The sequence below is a fragment of the Ochotona princeps genome, chromosome 6 (assembly GCF_030435755.1).
Source record: "Ochotona princeps isolate mOchPri1 chromosome 6, mOchPri1.hap1, whole genome shotgun sequence".
In the NCBI taxonomy this organism is placed as follows: Eukaryota; Metazoa; Chordata; class Mammalia; order Lagomorpha; family Ochotonidae; genus Ochotona; species Ochotona princeps.
Genome location: NC_080837.1, coordinates 11684346 through 11703148, shown reverse-complemented (window position 1 = coordinate 11703148; position 18803 = coordinate 11684346).

Here is an 18803-nt window from a genome sequence, read left to right as displayed (position 1 = left end):
CCCGAGGACGCCCAGTCCCGGGACCCGCCCTCCGCATCTGGATGGCAGCTGTGGGCCTGGTTGGTCCAGAAGCATGACCCACCGCGCACCCCAGCAGCTGGGTGCTCAGGCCGCCGGGCGTGCCCCGCTGTCGTCGAGCCTCTTCCCGCCGGGGGCGGGGGGCCGGGAGAGAGGGCAGGGAAAGCGCCGCGGCGACCCCAGCCCCTATGCGGGCGCCTTTCCAGTAAGCAGACCGCAGACCAGATGGCGTTTGGGTTCCTGCTATCACCGTAAGCACACACAAGCAGCGCGACCTCCTTGAGTCGCGAGGATGCCCCAGGCTTCATGCCGGCCGAATAGCGGTTCAATTCCACCTGCCGAGGAGACATGGCCCAGGGCATAGGCAGGTGCAGGCTACAGCAAGGATGCCTGGGGAGGGGCCGGGTACACTGCGTCTTCCAGAATCTGCCTTCAAAAGCAAATCTAGGGGCCCTCCAAGTTGGTCAGCTTGAGGCCCTGAAGGACACTTGAGCCTTGCAGGCACAGCTCAGTGCTTGTGGGCTGTTTCCTTGATCCGTGTGCACCGGCTCTTGCCTTGGAGGCCACCGCTGGCCCTTCCTAATGTGCGCTGCTGCCATGGTAAAAACCAGGTCACCAGTTTATTGGAACACAGGATGCTGTGTTAAGTGAGACCATGTGGGCTCCGACTGGGAGTTGGCCCTTCCCTGTCTTACCGCTCCCCCCCACACACAGACACACACACAGACACACACGTGCGCGTACGCACACACTTCTACACCCTAGGCTCTGGCCTGTGGCATCCCCTGGGGAGCAGAGCTACAATCCAGCCCCCAGGGGGACTCTTCCACCTGGGCCTCCCCAGCTCCCACGGGAGACTGGGGGATTTGAGGACAGGTGGTCCTACTGTGGTGTAAGTGACCCACCCCATATTCCACTTTGTGGGAGGAGGGAGGGTCAAGGTTAAGAATTTATCTCAGGCTCAGGAAATCAGGGTAGCCTAAGTGTTCAGCACTGGGTGGTTGGTTAATTACAGTCCTCTCATATAAGGATGAAGTATTGGCCACCATTCAGCACAGATCCTGTTTCATTACTGCTATCAGGGCCCCCCATGGAACAAAAGCTCACAGTCAGGAAGTAAAAGTCAAGCAGGATGTTGGCCTGGGGCAATGTGGGAAGAAGTGGATCCCTCCTGGCCTAATTGCCTCAGGAATGATTAGAATGCTCCCTAGGAGCTATCCTAACCTGCTCTACAGTTCACTTCTGGCACGTGTGAACCAGGAGCTGCTGCTGCCTACACCACCATCACCCAGAGCCCAGTGCTGTCCACCTTGGGCAGCCATCTCCCTCACGGGGTCATCCCCACATGTGGACGTGGTCCAGGGCCATCTCCCGCCAGGGAACAGTCATTCAGACTCTCTCCCCTGACTAATAAAACTCTGCATGAACTAAAAGTCTCTCAATTGCCTCCAAACCTAACGGTAAATATTACAGAGTGCATGGTTTCAAATCCTGGCTCAAATTCCTGCTAATGTGCACCCTGGGAGGCAGGTGAGGGCTCAAGTACTTGGATCCCTGCCTAGTAACCCAGATGGAGTCCCCAGCTCCTGGCATCAGCCTGGCCCGATTTTGTCTGTTGTGAACATCTGGGGAGTGAACTAAGATGAAAGATCAATTTCTGTCTCTCTTTCAAATAAATTTCTTAAACAAAAAGATGACAAAATGCTACTACATAATAACATGTGTGCCTTAGGGGAAAAAACCACAATCAAATTTTTTAAAAAAATTAAAGAGAGGATATTTTTGTAAATATATATATATATATATACATATATAAAACTTTTATTTGAAAGGCAGATTTAGAGAAGGAGATACAGAAAGATTTTCCATCTACTAGTCCACTCCCCAAATAGCTGCAACAGCTGGAGCTGAACTGATCCAAAGCCAGGAACCGAGAGCTTCTTCCAGTTCTCCCATGTGGGTGCAGGGTCCCAAGGCTTTGGGCTGTCCTCCACTGCTGTCCCAAGCCATAAACAGGGAGTTGGATGGGAAGGGGAGCAGCTGGGACAGTGCCCATACAGGATGCAGGCACTGCAAGTGGTGGCTTAGCCTACACTACACTGCTGGTCGCAGTCTCTCTCTCTCTCTCTCTCTCTTCTCTCTCTAGCTCTCTCTCTCTCTTAAGATTTATTTATTTTTATTGTAAAGTCAGATTTACAGAGAGAAGGGGAGGTAGATCTTCTATCCAAGGGTTCACTCTCCAAGTGGCCACAGCACCCAGAACTCAGCTAAGCCAAAGCCAGGAGCTTCTTCTGGATCTCCCACATGGGCGCAGGATCCCAAGGCCTTAAACTGCCCTCCATTACTTTCCCAGGCCACAAGCTGAGAGCTAGAAGGGAAGTGGAGCAGACGAGTTATGAACTGGCACCCATATGGGATCCTGGAGCATGCAGGGTAAGGACTTTAGCTACTAAGCTACTGCGTCTGGCCCCCCAGATTCTCTTCATATAGCAAATAGCTGATGTTTTTAATATCTATAAATGTAAATAAATAAATAAACCTTTCAGAAATCATTTAAGAATGAACCCAGCACATCTCACGTTGAGACGGTTCATGGAAAACAAAACTTGGCAAGAGCCCATCAATCTGTGAAAAGCTGCCTTGAATTTCAAACATCACAGCCACGGAAGATGCTCTTCACTTGTCACATCAACGAGGATTTTCTAAGCTTCTAGAAGTGCTGGCAAGGACCCACTCACCCCAGCGTCCCCCCACCACCTGCTGGGTGGAAGCTCGCAGCCATGATGGAGGTGATTGGCACTATCGGTTACACACATAACCACATCTCTGAATCAACACTCCTAGAGATTTATCTTACAGATACCCAGAGGCCCTGGGATGGTGTCCGTGGCCACATTGTTTAGCATGGAAATAACCTAAACCTCCACCAGCAGAGAAAGATAAGCAGATTCTGCAGGTCCCTCCCGTGGAATAGTTATAGCTCTAAGGAACAGCAGGAGACACTCCCCGAAACCAGAGGTCAGGTGGGGCAAGGTGACTGCAGGACAGGCTTCCAGAAGCTCCTCAAGTACAGGGCACCAGGCCCTGGCAGACATGCCCAGAATGGCCCCTGACAGTGCCAGGGACCTGGGAGTTGAAGAGGTGTCGTACGTATGCTCTCATTCTTTTTTTTTTTTTTTCCAAAAAGACTTCATCGGTTGTTGAAAGACCGAGAATCCTACAGTAGAAGATGGAGAACAAGCTTCCGTCTGGTTTACCCTCCAGATGGCCGCAACAGCCAGGACTGGGGCCAGGCAGATGCCAGGAACTTGGAGCTCCACCTGAGACTCCCACACAAATGGCAGGGGCTCCGGTCCTTGGGCGGCCCTCTGCTGCCTTCTCAGGTGCATCAGTAGGGAGCTGGACGGGCCCGGCATGATGGCGTAGTGGTTAAGGTCCTCGCTTTGCATGCGCTGGGATCCCATATGGACGCCAGTTCTAATCCCGGCAGCGCCACTTCCCATCCAGCTCCCTGCCTGTGGCCTGGGAAAGCAGCGAAGGATGGCCCAAGGCCTTGGGACCCTGCACCCACATGGGAGACCCGGAAGAGGCTCCTGGCTTCGGATTGGCTCAGCTCCGGCCATTGCGGCCACTTGAGGAGTGAATCATCGGACGGAAGATCCTCCTCTCTGTCTCTCCTCTCTGTATATCCGCCTTTCCAATAAAAATCTTCAAAAAAAAAAAAAAAATAGGGAACTGGATCAGGAGCAGCTGTAACTGGGACTCCAAACAGCAGTCTAACCCACTAGGTCACAACCCCAGTACCAAACCAAAATAAAGATAAAAAAGATGAGCAGAGCAACAGAATTTATATTCTAAAAATGCAAACTTTTTGGCCCAGCTCGGTAGTCTAGTAGCTAAAGTCCTTACCCTGCATGCTCCAGGATCCCATATGGGTGCCAGTTCATAACCCGTCTGTTCCACTTCCCTTCTAGCTCTCAGCTTGTGGCCTGGGAAAGTAGTGGAGGACAGTTCAAGGCCTTGTGACCCTGCACCCATGTGGGAGACCTGGAGGAAACTCCTGGCTCCTGGATTTGGATCAGCTCAGGTCTGACCGTTGCAGCCACTTGGGGAGTGAAGCAGTGGATGGAAGATCTTCCTTTATGTCTATCGTTTTTCTGTGAAATCTGACTTTCTGGTAAAAAATAAATAAAAATATTTTTTAAGAAAAGAGTATTTATAGGAGGAATGAATTATTTATGAAATGAGCTGCAACATGATCCAGATGGGATGCAAAATATGGCACCATTTAAAATCAGAGCACATGAGCCAAGTGCAATGGCTCAATGACTAAATCCTCACCTTGTAATCGCTGGGATCCCGTATGGGTGCTGGTTCAAGTCCTGCCTGTTCAACTTCTGATCCGGCTCCCTGCTAATGGGCCTGGGACAGGAGCAGCTGATGGGCCTGCATTCATACAGACAGCTCAGATGGAGTTCCAGGATGCTGGTTCTGTCAGGTGTGGCATGGGTCATTTGGGAAATGAACCAGTGGATAGAAGATTTTTCTCTGTCTCTCCCTCTCTGTAACTCTGTCTTTCAAACAAATAAATATATCTTTAAAAAACAAACCCTCAGGATTATCAGCAACAACTAAGATTTAGTAGCTGGAACCTAGTTAAATAAGGTAAGATCCTCCTTAGGAAAAAACAGCGCATGAAATCATGTCTTAACACTAGCATGAATGTCTTGTGTCCTGTTTTACTGACAGCAGTGGAGTGGGAAGCCCTTCCTAAGTCCTGCCCAGGCCCAGAAACTGCAAAGGAAAATGGGAACGTGTGACTGCACAAAAGTGGAAGTCAGCCTGGCCGAGCTGCAAGTACAGTCCTGTGAGAAGCATCCTGGGAGACATTAGTCACCGTGCCATGGCAGAGCTCAGAGGTGCACACGCTGGGCTCCTCACACTGCTCTTCTGACTGTTGGTAAAACGTATTCGTATATTTATTCAAAAAGCAGAGTTACAGAGAGAGAAGAGAGATAGCTTCCATCTGCTAGTTCACTTCCCAAATGGACACAATGGCCAGAACTGGGTCTGTCCAGAGACGGGAATTTCCTCCGCATCTCGACGTGGGTGCAGGGTCCCAAGCACTAGGCTAGCCTCCACTGCTTTCCCAGGCCACAGCCGAGGGACTGGATCAGCAGTGGAGCAGGCGGGACTCCAACCAATGCTCATATGGGATATGCAGCAGCAGCAGCTTCATGCACTGTGCCATGGTGCCAGCCCCTGCTGTTATTGCTTCTAAGTGTGTTTTCAAGTTTCCATAATAAGCAGTAAAACATCCTCATATGTATTTATGTATATACATAAACTTTTATATTATATATAATATATATTATTGACTATAATCATTAGCTGCTTATAATGAGTATAATCAATAAAATTTTAAAACAAATTAAAATTTATTTCAAATCAATACATTTCAAAAATTTAAAAATTTACCAACATGTTTTAAATAAAATAAATGAAAAAAAAAAACACAGTTGAAAGCTAAGTAAAATATTAGATCAGAAATGCCACGGATGAGGAAACACAAAGGCCTGTAGATGCAAGCTGGAATATGAGCGGCGTCGAGCTAAGTCGTATTCCAGAACAACTCCAAACAGTGAGGTGACCGCTCTCACCTGTGATGTAGGCCACGTTTAGCTCAATGGAGACAGCTGAAGTCTGACCCAGGGTGGGGAACCTGGGTGTTTGTGCTTGCCTGGAGGACTTTATTTATTTATTTTTAAGGAAAGGATTTATTATTTATTTAAAAGATAGAGTTACAGAGAGAGAGACAGAGAGAGGTATTTTTCCATTTACTGGATAACTCCCAAAATGACTGCAAAGAAGCCGGGAGCCAGGATCTGTATCCAGGTCTCCCAGGTGGATGCAGAGTTCCAAGCGCTTGAGCCATCCTCTGCTGCTCTCCCAGGCACGTTAGCAGGGAGCTGGAGCAGAGGTAGAGCAGCCCATGCCAGCATCGCAGGCAGCAGCTGAGCCTACTGCAGCACCATAAACACAACGCCAGCCCCTCCTGGAAGACTTGATGCTTGAGAAAGTAAAATGGCAAGACTGCAAAAGAAGTTTTAAATTTTTACTTACTTATCTGAAACAATGACAGAAAACTTCCATCCATGGTCGCTTCCTAAATGCCCCCATCAGCCGGCGCTGAGACCAGGAGCTTCGTCTGGGTCTCTCATGTGGATGGCAGGATCCTGATTACTTGGACTGCTTTGGGCTGCCTTCCCCTGTGGCTTACCAGGAAGCTGGAACCAACCCTGCAGGCTTGAACCAGCACTCCAGTATGGGATGCCAGTCTCAGAGGCTTCATCCTCTATGCCACAATGACAGAGAACTTCTGTTCACTGGTTCATTCCCCAAATGCCTGCAATAATAGCTGGGGCTGGGTGAGGCTAAACCAGGAGCGCAGTGTGGGTGACAGGCCTCAACCACCTGGGGCCACACCTGCTACCTCCCACAGTGTACCTCAGCAGCAAGCTGGATTCAGCACCCAAATCAGGCATGTCTGTCCCCAGATTTAAAGGCATGTACCCTTTGACCCAGTAACTATGTTTTGGGAGCATTTATCCTAAACCCAGAGGAGAATGAAACCAGGAAAGATGTGGTGGGAAGAAGTTTCCTGTTACAGAAGCAAAAAGGCTCATGTGTCCAGCATGCACCATTTCCACAAGTTATTCTAAGTCCCCTGGGGACCGTGGAGCGAGAGCCAAGTTCAAGTGAACAAAGCAAGTTCCAGAGTCAGCAGGCCTTTCGCACGTACCAGTCATCCCAAAGGGGTGTGTTAAGCTTGCTGCTGCCCTGGAAAGGCACCTGATCACTGTTAACTCAGTTTGACGCAGTGCCATGCTGGCTTGGGGTACGGGCTGCGGAGGCAGAGCAAGGAGGGATGACTGCCTATTGCCTCTCACACCCCTGTGGTTTCTGAATCATCAGAACAATTGGAATAACTGCCTCCCACTGCCCAAACCATGAAAATGCTACCGCAGACAGGGAAGTGCTGCAGAGGGGCAGGACAAGGCAGGGAGAACAGGGGCTGTCCAAGGTTGCAGGTACCCTCCCCCCCCCCCCGCCCCCACTGCCCATGGGGAAGCTAAGCTGGGCAGAGCCATGGGAAGGGGGCGGCACCACCAGCCTCAGTGACTGACAGGACTGTCCCCAGGGGTGGACATTGGGCCTCTCCCTTCTCAGAAAGTATGTGGCCAGGCTTCCTGCCAGTCAGGAGGGGCCCTCACTGTGTCTGGGAGGTCAGCCACGGGGAGCTGCAGTAAGGGCTGAGTCGGGGAGCTGGGCAAGAGGAGGAGAGGATCCCAGGAGAAGGAGCACGCACCCAGAGCTCAGGGGCCGGGCAGGACTGGCAGCTGGCGCTCTGTCCCTGAGTGTATAGCCACCTCTCAAGGGTTCCATTTGCCTGTTAGAGACTGCCCCAGGACATCTGGGGCCCAACTGGGAAGGGAGGCTGGCAGGACCTCAAAAGAGCTGGGGAGCCTTGTAGATCTGGGAGGGAGGTGGGAGGGAGGATGGGACAGGCCTGGGGGAGGAGTGGGCTGGAGGCGGCGCTTCCCGGGGAGATTGGAAAAACTTATTTCTCCTTACTCCTGTTTTCCAGAGCTAAGTTTGGTCTTTATTATCCTATTGATTAAAAACATATTTTGGGGGAATAGAAGGAAGACAAAGGGAAGCTTTCAGAGAGAACTTTCTCCAGGAGGCAGGAAGAGGGAAAGTTTTGCTGTTGTTTGTCTGTGAAAGGGACAGAGGGAGAGGCAGCAGGGAGGCCAGGCCACGCACATCCCTCTCCCTGAGCCTGAGCCAGCAGCTTCCTCCGAGTGGGCCTTTGGGTTCCCCTCCTGAACAGTGGGTTCAGGTCCCCCCTCACTAGCACACACACACCACACGCGTGCTGGCTCTGGAGATGCCTTGGTAGCTGCAGGGTCTGGGCCCCTCCAGGGAAGGGGAGTACCCCAGGCATATAAGACCCACCTGGGGCACAGGGCTGGCAAGCAGAAAGGGATCATGGGCAGGAGTGGCCGTGGCGAGCTGCTGTGGCGGGAACTGAGAACTGCAGTCCATCACCCCACTTTCCAGATGAGGAAACTGAGATCCAGAGAGGGTTCAGGAATTGCTCTGAGTGGCCAGGCCCGGCCCTCAAGGGAATTTTGAAAGGCAGGGGTTCCCTGGGTACCTGTGTCCCCAGAGAGGCTGGGCTGGCCTGGAGGCCTTGCACTCTCCAAGGAACCCTAGGGTCTTCTCCTCCAACTGGTCTTCTCCTCCAACTCCGCCATTCTCTTTCTGCCACCTCCCTCACTCCTACCCCCGGGCACCCATTCAGGACATGGTATCTCCCCACCAGCCCGTCTGGACCCTTGACCTGGGGTTTCCTAGCAGACATCTGAGACAGGCACCCTGAGGGGGTGATTAAGGCCTGACCCTGGCCACCTTGCCCAGGCACATTAGGTCATTCTCGCATTGGCACCACTCCCTGCCAGCCTGTTCCCTCCCTGCCCTGCCGAGGACTCAGGGACACAGGAATAGAGACAGAGAGGAAGATCTTCTGTCCGATGGTTCACTCCACAAGCGGCCGCAACAGCTGGAGCTGAGCCAATCTGAAGCCAGGAGCCAGGAACTTCCTCCAGATCTCCCATGTGGACGCAGGGTCCCAAGGCTTTGGGCCATCCTCGACTGCATTCCCAGGTCACAAGCAGGGAGCTGGATGGGAAACAGGGCCACTGGGATTAGAGCTGGTGCCCATATGGGATCCTGGCGCGTGCAAGGCGAGGACTTTAACCATCTGATGCTATCACGCTGGACCAGCCACCTTTGAATTTAATGAACTGAGCCCCCACCCCAGGCTGTGCTTGTCCCTCCCCGCCCCATGCAGATGGCTCCACTCTAAGGGCTCAGGGATGGCAACAGACCTCAGGCTAGAGAAAGCTGGGTGGGGAAGGACATGTCCTAAAGGACATCACTGACAGCAAGGGAGCAATAAACAGCCAGCTCTTAGAGCAGCAGCAAGCCAGTTCTGGCATCTCATTGTGCACAGCTGTACCCACCTCTCCCTGGAGACTGAGGGAAGCAGCCCTTCAACTGTCTGTCTGTCCTTCTTCTGGCCCCTGGTGCCTGTGGCAACACCAGGTACCCTCAGCATGGCCAGGGTTCCCAGGACCTTGTTCCTACACAATGCAGCTGACGTTCCCATCGCATTCACAGCCATAGCAGCCACAGGACTTTCAATTTAATTCTGAGGCGCCTCTGTCGGGCTAGGCTCAGAGCCCCACCGGTGGTGTTCCCGTAGAATTGTGTGCATGTGTGCAGGAGGGGGTGTAATAAGATGTTTATTTTTAAGATTTATTTGAGGGCCCGGCGCAATGGCCTAGCAGTTAAAGTCCTCGCCTTGAACATGCCAGGATCCCATAAGGGCACTGGTTCTAATCCCAACAGCTCCACTTCCCATCCAGCTCCCTGCTTGTGGCCTGGGAATGCAGTCGAGGATGGCCCAAAGCCTTGGGACCCTGCACCCATGTGGGAGACCTGGAGGAAGTTCCTGGCTCCTGGCTTCGGATCGGAGCAGCACCGGCCATTGCGGTCACTTGGGGAGTGAACAGACAGACAGAGGATCTACCTCTCTGTCTCTCCTTCTCTCTGTATAGCTGACTTTGCAATTAAAATAAATCCTTAAGTAAAAAAAGTTTTATTTGAAAGGAAGAATTACATAGAAAGAGAGAGAGATCTTCCACCTGATGGTTCACTTCCCAAATGGCCAGGAGCCAGGAGCTCCATCCAGGTCTCCTACGTAAGTGCAAATGCTCAAGCACTTGAGCCACCTTCCCTTGCTTTCCCAGGTGCACCAGCAGGGAGCTGGACAGGAAGTGGTGTAGCCAGGACTCCCATTTCCATGTGGTATGCCAGCCCCAAAGGCTTTGTGCATTATGCCACAGCACTGGCCCCTCAGTAACTTTTCTGAAGTTGTATTTATTTATTTATTTGAAAGTCAGAGAGCGAGAGAAAGAGACACTGGCATTAGAACCCAAGCCTTGGGGCTGCCAGCAGGTTTGTTCCTGGCTCACAGGCATGCCCGTCCAGGCTGGCGGCGCAGTGCCACGTCGGCTCTCCTCTGGGCTGGACACAGCCTTCTTCCAGCAGCACTGAAGGCGGACACCATGGTGGCCCACACAGAGACCGGAACCTTCACAGGCAAAGCACGTGGTGGCAAAACGACATGTGGATTTCAAAGGGCTTTTGCACCAACTTTCATTTCTGTTGTCTGTGGATTTCAGGCCCCATTGTACCCTGACTCTTAAGATTTCTTTCTAGAAGTGACACAGTCCCTTTTTTACTTACATCATTGGCCAAGGGGAGTCCCTTGGTGGAGTCTGATGGCAGAGGTGTGGGCAGTGCCAGCTGTCCTTATCTATCTCCCCTAGCACAGGTGTCCTTGCCTGCCTTTTATCAAAGGGAATTCACTGACTTAAGGGAGAGATTCCTCAGGAGTCACGTGCTTCTCTGATAGATAAGAACCTTAATGGCAAATATAGTCTGAAAGGAAATCTTATAACTGCTTTCAATTAACCCTCACCAGACCATCAGGTCACTGCACAGCTGACGAATGAGGAGCCTTGCACATATATGCCTCTCAGCCCCAACTGTCCGTCCATAAGAACCTTCACCCCTGATCCTCAAGGAGCCCAGGAGTTAAGCAAGGGTTGCCCAGCTCCCTGCTCTGTGCTTTGCAATAAAGACCACTGCCCTCATGTCAGTGATTGGCTTTCCGGGCGAGCAGACCCAGTTTGGGGGTTCTACAGCAATGCCTACAGGCAGTTTAGGCTGTTGTTTGGTAGTATTTGGTGACCACCAAAGGACCACAGTCCTGAGTGGGCTTCTCACTCGTGGCACATGGGCCCCTAGCCCACAGTAACCCCTGGAGACTGTCCAGCAGCTGTCTGAGCACGGTCTTGGGGTAGACCTGGTGGCCGATCCTGACCGGGCATCACTGGCCTGGGGTGCTTGTTGAGTGGAGGGAACTAGGCTTGGACTCAGCTAAGATCTAGAGATGTCTTGGTGAGAGGCAGTCCTGTGTATGACAACACCAATGTAACATCTTCTACGTTCCAGGGTAATAGCTGTCGTGCTAATTTGGTTCAGCTGTGACTGAACAGCGGGTTTAAAAGAATTTCTTCCTTTTTGGGGTGTTTTTCGGCAACAAGAATACCACCACAGTTGTCAGCACTCCACCTTTCCCTGGGCTATAGTGTGCCATCAACTCTGTGACATAGGCTGGTTGTCCCAAGCCAACTTCTTGCAGCCCAGTCTTCCCCAGGGCTGCCCAGGGCCAGGCCCACCTCCTGCTCCCCACAAATAGGATCACAGCCAGCCCTCTTATCCACAGGGCTATCTCAATGCTGGTCACCCCTTTCCTGTGCCTCCATCTGTGCCCTGCAATAACCCCCAGGTCCCAACAACTCTTCCCCCTTCTGGAACATTCCACAGATCCCCCACATCTTTTCTCTTTCATCCTGGCCTGATCTGAGCTGACCCAGGGGCTCCAAAGTGGATCCCAAGGTTTTCCTGCTCTGCACTGTGCTACCCTTTGCACTGAAGCAGGTGCAAGGCAGGCAGAGAACCACGGTCCCCCATGAAGCGCATGTACAGTGCAGGTGCAGAGGGCCCAACCCCATGGGGACCCCTGCTCTGCTTGTTGCCTCCTGCTCTTCCACAAGTCCTGCCTCCCACCCGCTCCCCATCCCCTCCCACCACGGCATTCCTCTACTGAGTCAACAGGAATGTTTGGAAATGTTCTCTTGGGGCCTCCACCCTAAACCAGCTGAGAGCTCGGCCAGAACAGCAGTGACAGTAACGACAATCACAGTGAGCTGTTGCATGAGCTGCTTCCATAAAAACAATCCCTTTCTCCCCGTAGGCCTATATGATTTTAAACAATGATTCATGAACTTATTTGAGACTCAGAGAGCCAGACATGGAGAGAGAGAGTGCTCCCATTGTCTGTTTCACTCCCCAAGTGTCTGTAGTCGCCAGGGTTTGGGTTGTGCAACCAGCTGCACCAAGTGGCCATGCCCCATCAGAGCACAGCACGGCTACACAGAAACACCAGGTCGGGAGCCACGACATCAGAGTCAATGCTGGGGCGGGCGTGGCGGGACCCAGAGCATCTGGGTGAAGAAAGCAGATGCTCCCTGCACTCCTGAAACCTCGTTTGTGCCCCTGTGCCCTTTCCAGGGTGCCATCACCCCGACACCCAAGGCTGTGGGGTCTGAACAGGGGCTGTGCAGCCTGCCCTCCCGTGTGCCTGGTGGCGTGCCTGCCTGGATCTTGCTGTGGCTCTGTGTGTTTATTCACGTGGCCAACTGCGATGGGCACTGGGGGATCTTCCAGGTGTGGTGACTGTTCCCAGCTTCTGCCAGCTGCTGAGTCACCCGCAGGGTGGGCGTTTGCTCCCATTGGCCCTGTGAGCTGTGCCTGCAGTTCTGGATGAACTTGTAATCCTCACTGCAGCTTCCTTAGGCCTGCATGGCTGGGATGGCTGTTCCCTGCCTTCTCTCTGGACACCTGCAGCCACCTTCCTCAACTTCCTCGGTGCCACAAAGTCCACATGCACATCTTCAGCAGGGCCCATGGCCCTGGCATCTGGGGTGGGCAGGGCCAGGGGCCTGTCCCAGAGGACTGCTGCCCTGGCCTGGCTGCCATGGCTCCAGGTTTCGTCTGTGGAACCCTCCCATAGCAGATGCCATTTCTGGGCTGGCTCCTTTGTTTGCAACCAAGAATGAGCCTGATTCCAAGGGGACTGCTCCACAATTGCCACGGGCTTCTTAATTCATTGCTTCTCCAAGTCACATTACTTACTATTGCCATGGGGGCCAGAGTCAATGTTGCATCAGCACACCCAGCAGGTGTTAAGGGTCATGATGGAAGAAAGATGGGGTGTGACTTGGGAGGCGGGCAACTGGACAGAAGCAGAGCGGGACAGTAAAGGCCAAGGGCCTTCAGTAAAGACAACCCTGCATGGACCAGGAAGTGAAGGGCCAGAGGGGCTGGAGAGGAGTGAGGCCAGGGCTGGACCCCAGCCACACCCACCTTGGTTTGGCCTGGAGCAAGGCCAGGGTGCTGGGATGTGGAACTGGGGCCAGGGTTGCGGGCACTGTGGTCAGGCACACTGCCAGGCAGTGGATGGTACAGGAAGCTTGCAGGTAAAGAAAGGGCCTGAACCGGAACTGCAGCCGCTCTAGGACAAACTGAGGCCAGACAGTTGCGCAGGACTAGGCTGGGAGGCAGTGTCCAGCAAGAATGGGTTGAACCCTGGGGTCAGCAAGTGTCTCAGGCTGTCCGCCTGTGCCAGGCTGATTGCAACACCAGGCCGTGCCACCAGACTCCTACCTGCTGGGAATCCTGTCAGGTTCTGAAGGACAACAGCTAAGGGCTGGGGGCCCGGCAGATGGAGACATAGCCCATGGAGGGTGGGATGCTCAAGGCACTCACAGAAGATGCTCCAGGGAGCCGAGTCTCACATCTGGACCAACCATTAATGGAGGGCCTGGGCCTCCCAAGCCCCCCGGCATAGAAACAGGTCCAGGAAAAGCTGGTCAGGAAGCAAGCCTCCAAGAATCCCCTCTGGAAGGCATGGTCCTCAGAGCTCAGGGTCAGGTCAGAGCTGAAATGGGAGGCTATTTCTCAGGGAGGTGTGAGTCCTGCCAGTTTCCCCTTCCCCATACGGGTGAAATGCCAGTTCCTTCCAGGTGGGCTACTCCCAGCTATTCCACTTGCTGGGTCACCTCCAGGGCCTGGACAGGGTGGCTATGAGCCAGGAGGTTGTCTCTTCCAAGCCCCCTACGCCCCCTTCAGCCCTCCCATTCCTTGGCCTTGTCCCTGGTGAGCTGGACACACGTCCTCTCCCACTCACACAGCCAGCTGCTATAACTATCTCAGGTATTTTGGGGAGACTCCAGCTTGAACATGACCACATCAACTTTTTTTAAGTTTGAGAGTCAGAAAGACAAAGCGTTCCCATCCTCCACTTTATACCTCCAATGCCTGTCATGCTGGGGCTGGGCCAGGCAGAAGCTGGGAGCTGGGAACTCAGTCTGGGTCAGCCACCCAGTGTGTTGGCAGGAAGCTGGAGTTGAAAGCTGCAGGAGGAAGTGAACCTGAATCCCCCTGTGATGCACAGACACCTTTACCCCGTCCCCTGTCCAACTTGGTCACTGCCCCCTCTGTCGCCCCTCCTCTCGAGACACCTCCCTTCCTGGCTGTCAGTACCTATCAGCTTTGCCTTCCTCCTCCCCCTGGTCCTCCATCTCCCGGTGCTGAAGGCAGGGTCCTGAAAGCTCAGGCAAGACTGTGAGCACACATGACTCCCTGCCTCATGCATGCCCCCCTGACATGTGTCAACGCGGGCAGCACAGCACCAGCACTAACCATGTCAGTGTGGTGTAAGCAGAGGGCTTGAACCCCTCATGGGAGAAACGATAAGTTACATACCAATCCCGGCATACACATGCAGGGGCCACGGGGAATGGCGAGGGTGGGCACAGGCAGCAGTGCTGGGGTCGGCTACTGTTTCCTAGTGGTGACGAGGTCAACACTGAGGTCAACACCAAGGTCAAATAGGACTCAACATATTTTCAGGCAGACATACACCCGGTGATGGGAATAAAAATCTAGGTGCATTGGATTTTTCACGTCTTTTTCATTGCAAACTCTAGTTGCTTTCAGGGAAGCCCGGCAGCCTTGGCTTTCTTAAAATCTGAACCACAGGAATACATTTTCTCCTTTGAAAGGAAGAGCTGAAACAGGAAAGAACTGCAGTTGCCTCTTGGGGAGTACCATCATCTCCATGCGAGCCTCTCCCGGCTTCCTGAGCGGCTGTGGATGGCAGCCCTGTGGTACCCTGGGCATGTCCTCACCTTGAGGGTGGCCTGGGCATGCTAGTCGTGCACTAATGTGCAGGGGTGGGCACAGGCTGATGGCGACCCAGTGAGATGTGCATCCCAGGACGGGGCGTACATTTGGAGCTGGACAGTCAGGCTGTGGGCCAGGAGCCACCTGTCCCCTGGGCCTCCCTCACACTTGAGTGCCCTTGACGATGGCTGCTACTTGCACTGGGCCTCATCTGGACATGGAGGGCGGTCTGGGCAAGTGGGAACTAAAGAAGACTCGAGATACCCCAGCTTAAAGCTCGGTGTGGAAAGCAGCAGGACATGCAGTCAGCTAGAGAGAGGGCACTGTCCTTCAGATATACCAAGTGCCTCCAAAGCAGACTGTTCTTTATACCCAAGCTGCCAGCTGAGTTCCCCTCACCCCAGTGGCCATATGGAGACTGCAGCAGGAAATGGAGCCTTGCAGCTCTCCGTTGCTGGGGACCCCAGCCTGGTCCTCACCAGCTACTCTTTCATAAAGATTTATTTATTGTTATCAGAAAGGCAGATTTACCAAGAGAAGGAGACAGAAAGATCTTCTATCTGCTGATTCACTTCCCAAGTGGCTGCAATGGCTGGAGCTGAGCTCCAGGAGCCAGGAGCTTCTTCCAGGTTTCCCACATGGGTGCAGGGTCCCAAAGCTTTGGACCTTCCTCGACCACTTTCCCAGGCCACAAGCAGGGAGCTGGTTGGGAAGTGGAGCCAACCAATGCCCATATGGGATCCCGTTGCACTTGCAAGATGAGGATTTAGCCACTAAGCATTGTGCTAAGCCCTCTTACCAGGTACTTAGGAACTGCACAGTGGAAGAATTCGAGTTCAGTTAGTGCCAGTGAGGGCTGAAAACCCAGCATTCTCCACCTCAGGGAGTTCTCAAGGGGGTCATCCAGGGCCAAGGACTCCCCAGTACATTCAAGCCCAGCTCCTGCCTCTCCAGCTGGCAGCCGACAGACATCAGCAGCAAGCTCCATGCCTGTCTTCAGGAAGGCCAAGGACTTCCTGTTCAGCTTTTGATCTTTGTTTTTTCACACGGGTGCCAGGGCAGGCACTGTGCTGCAGCAGCTGAAGCTGCCACTAGTGATGCTGCATCCCCCACTGTAGTGTCTGCACCCTGAGTCTCCTCCGTCAGGTGCTTAAGTGCTTGATTTCCGGCCACTCACATGGGAAACCTAGATGGAGTTCCTGGCTTCTGGCTTAGGCTTGCCCCAGCTCTGGCTATTGTGGGCATCTGGGGAGTGAATTCTGTTGTCTTTGCCTTTCAAACAGATGAATAAGTAAAATCTAAACGTTAAAAAAGATGTTGAGGGGCCTGGAGCGATAGCATAGTGATTAAAGTCCTCGCCGTACACACGCTGGGATCCCATATGGGCACCGGTTCTAATCTCGGCCCCTGCTTCCCATCCAGCTCCCTGCCTGTGACCTGGGAATGCAGTCAAGGATGGTCCAAAGCTGAGAGACCTGGAAGAAGCTGCTGGTTGCTGGCTTTGGATCGGCTCAGTTCCAGCCATAGCAGCCACTTGGGGAGTGAACCATCAGATGAAGATCTTCCTCTCTGTCTCTCCTCCTTTCTTTATATATCTGACTTTGCAATAAACATAAATAAATCTTTTTTAAAAAAAGATTAGCTGAGGCCTCACTTGTAGCCATAATGCAGGTCAGTTAAAAAAAAAGATGTTCATGGCTTTGTTGGTTGCAAGAAAGCAGCTAATTGAGTAATTATCAATGCTTATCCAAAGGGCTTGAATCTTCTAAAAGTAGGCAGAAGTTTGATGCCATATTAAAAGGCAGCATGAGAGGGACCTGGTGTGGTAGCCTAGCAGCAAAGTCCTCACTTTGGACACAACAGGATCCCATATGGGCAATGGTTCTAATCCCAGCAGCTCCACTTCCTATCCAGCTCCCTGCTTGTGGCCTGCGAAAGTAGTTGAGGACGGCCCAAAGCCTTGGGGCCCTGTGCCCACGTGGGAGACCCAGAAGACAATCCGGGCTCCTGGTTTTAAATTGGTGCAGTTCTGGCCATTGTGGCCACTTGTGGAGTGAATCAACAGATGGAAAATCTTCTGCCCTATCTCTCTTTCTCTCTGTATATCTGACTTTCCAATAAAAATAACATAAATCTTAAAAAAAAAAAAAAAAAGCAGCATGAGAGACGCTGCCCAGGTGCTTGGGGGAAGCCCAGCTCATGCAGTGGTCCTGTGCCTGGCATGAATCCACACACCCACATGGGAACTGGGAGGCCACGGCCTGGCTCCATCTTGTGGCCCGCTCTGCCTCCCAGTCACGGCTTCTGCTTCACCATCAGGGGAGAGAAGGACAGGGGAGGGCACGCATGGGACATGAGGACCCCCAGCTCTGACACAGCATGATGAAGCCACCGGCGGCCTTACAACACTGCTGTTATCCCCGCAGCTGATGAGCCATTACCTAAAACCCTCTCTGAGACTGTTTCCATTCTATGAAAAAGATGACAAAATTGGGAGGAGTTGGGCCCGGCGGCGTGGCCTAGCGGCTAAGGTCCTCGCCTTGAAAGCCCCGGGATCCCATATGGGCGCCAAGTCTAATCCTGGCAGCTCCACTTCCCATCCAGCTCCCTGCTTGTGGTCTGGGAAAGCCGTCAAGGACGGCCCAGTGCATTGGGACCCTGCACCTGCGTGGTAGGCCCGGAGGAGGTTCCTGGTTCCCGACATCGGATCGGCGCGCACCGGCCGTTGCAGCTCACTTGGGGAGTGAATCATCGGACGGAAGATCTTCTTCTCTGTCTCTCCTCTCTGTATATCTGACTTTGTAATAAAATAAATAAATCTTTAAAAAAAATTTGGGAGGAGTCTCTTCAGACGATTGGTAGGACCCCATGGACTCTGGCAGGCAGACTGTCTCCTTGGTGCCACCTGAGTGCAGGGTGTGGCCTTTCTGGGTCTATTTTCCTACCTCACCACGGGAATGGGATGCTGTAGGAGAGGAGTGCCGAGGACCCTGCATAGGCCCTCACAGCAGGTGCACGGTAAGCGCCGTCTCCTTCCTTTATTCCTGATCCCTGTCACTGAGTGTGGGACATCTGTGATGTGCTGAAACACAGACCAGACAAGGCAAAGCAGAGCCCTCACAGATGATGTTACAAAGGCTCACCTGCAGTGCCCTCTGGCCACACCACATGCCCACCTGCTAAACTACAGCCATCCCTGAGGCTGCCCAGAGGTCTGGCTCCCTTGCCACACAAGGCCCACCGTGATAGATTGCCATCTCTCAGACTGGCCCAGAGGAACTGACAGGGTGAGGAGGAGAGGCAGCAAGAGGCATGAAACATAGGAAGTACAAAAATGCTAAGTGCTGGGCCTAGCAGCGTGGCATAGTAGCTAAAGTCCTCACCTTGAATGTGCCGGGGTCCCATATGGGTGCCGGTTCTAATCCTGGCAGTTCCACTTCCCATCCAGCTCCCTGCTTGTGGCCTGGGAAAGCAGTCGAGGACGGCCCAATGCATTGGGACCCTGCACCTGCGTGGGAGACCTGGAGGAAGTTCCTGGCTCCTGGCTTCAGATCGGAGCAGCACCGGCCATTCCGGTCACTTGGGGAGTGAATCATTGGACGGAAGATCTTGCTCTATCTCTCCTCCTCTCTATATATCTGAATTTGCAATAAAAATAAATAAATCTTAAAAAAAAAATGCAAGTGCTGCGGCCCTGCCACAGTCCCGCAGCTGTCACCTCAGATCTGCTCTGTGACGGCGTGAGGAGGAGAGCCAGCGAGACGGCCTGGCTTCCTGGGCGGTTGGCTCGGGAACTCCCCAGGGGACTCGTCACAGGGAAGGTGTGTATCAAGGCAGCA